Raw genomic sequence first — 1,581 nt, forward strand, 5'->3', positions numbered from 1 at the left:
GACTCCTGACTGCTCAGCTCACGCAGACTGAAGGAGAACTTTCACCACATGTTGCTGTTGAACTGTGGAGCTCTGAGACGTTCAGCTCTGATGGGATTCCTGTCAAACCCATAAACAGAAGCAGCGGCTGATCGATTATCGGTCTGACTGATTACCTGAACACATACTGACCATTCTAAAGATCTGCATCATTTCAAACAGATTCCTAAAAAAGAAATAAACTGTAAAGATGTAAAGCAGCCGCAACTTTAAATCACAAGAAAACATCAAAGTTAAATGAAAACAGCTCATTTCATAATCAACAGATGAGCAGAACCAATTATTAGATCAAATATTCAACACATCTCTGAAAATCAGAATCATTGTTTTGACTGATTCCTCATCAAATAAATGAATCTGCGCTAGGACCCGCCCTCTGCGCTCTCTGATTGGCTGCACAGCAGACTAGCAGCCAATCAGCACTGAAGGATCAATGTCACAGTCAGATCTAATAAAACATAAAAAATAATTACGTCAATTCATTTAGCACTTTGTGTTTTTGTTTGTTTGTTTTTTTTATTTTGTTTGTTTTTTCAACATTCTGACTCCGTGGTTCGGTTCTTCCTGTAGAACCATCCAGGTCCAGATGCCACAAACCAGCTCAAACATTCAGTCATTAAGAAGAAGAATCCAGATCGGGCTCTTTGTTGGGCACATTTTTCCTGGACAAGCAGAACCCGACAGTCTCAGTAAGAGTCCGGATGGTTTCATGAGTTCGGTTCCAGTTTCAGGCGTTTCCCCTCAGCTGAGCCCAAAAACGAAACTATGCGGTGACAAGTTAGAGTCTGAATCCGCCGAACTTCAGCTGAACATGTGGACCTGAAGCCATTTACAGTGAGTCTGTGACACGAAACAAGAACCAGCAGCTCTGAGGATGAACATCAGAGAAAAGTGAGCAGTGCCAGAACCGGAGCGGGTCACGGAGCCCAGGAACCCGTTTGGAGGCGCTCCAGCAGGAATCACGCAGTCCGCGGCTGGATTTACGCACAAAGCTGCGCCACTAGCGGACAGCTCGACTCCCGCAGCTCAAACTTTATCTTTAACTTTAACTTGAGTCACCCTGAAGGCTTCTCCAGAACTTTGACGCCTTTAAAGAGAATCTGAGTGAATGTGAGCTCCAGGTCTGACTGTTCGTGTCTTATCGGTTTCGGTCGGCCGCCCACACCTCGCCGCTCCGCTCGGCTCGGCTCGGCTCGGCTCTTACCTGGACAGCTGCGTCACACCGGGCCCTGGCTCCAGTCCTCCGGTCCACACATCACAGTCCGTGTCCCGGTGTCGGAGAATCGCGGCTCGGTGTTCGGTGGCGCTGGACGGCTCCGCGCTGCTCGGAGCGGAGTAGGAGGCGGAACCAGACGGGAAACTGCTGCGTCACAGCTGACTTTCAGGAATCAGGCTCTGAGCGACGTTCACCTGCGGCCTGCGGCGCCCTGCTCACCTGAGCCTGCACCGGAACCAGTCGGCCTACCTGCCTGTCACGTGACTCCCGTCCAGCTGCGGCGCCCTGACAGCAGAAAGATTCACGGGACTGGGCCTGCAGGTGGA

The sequence above is a fragment of the Stegastes partitus genome, unplaced genomic scaffold, assembly GCF_000690725.1.
Source record: "Stegastes partitus isolate 25-593 unplaced genomic scaffold, Stegastes_partitus-1.0.2 Scaffold824, whole genome shotgun sequence".
Taxonomy (NCBI): Eukaryota; Metazoa; Chordata; class Actinopteri; family Pomacentridae; genus Stegastes; species Stegastes partitus.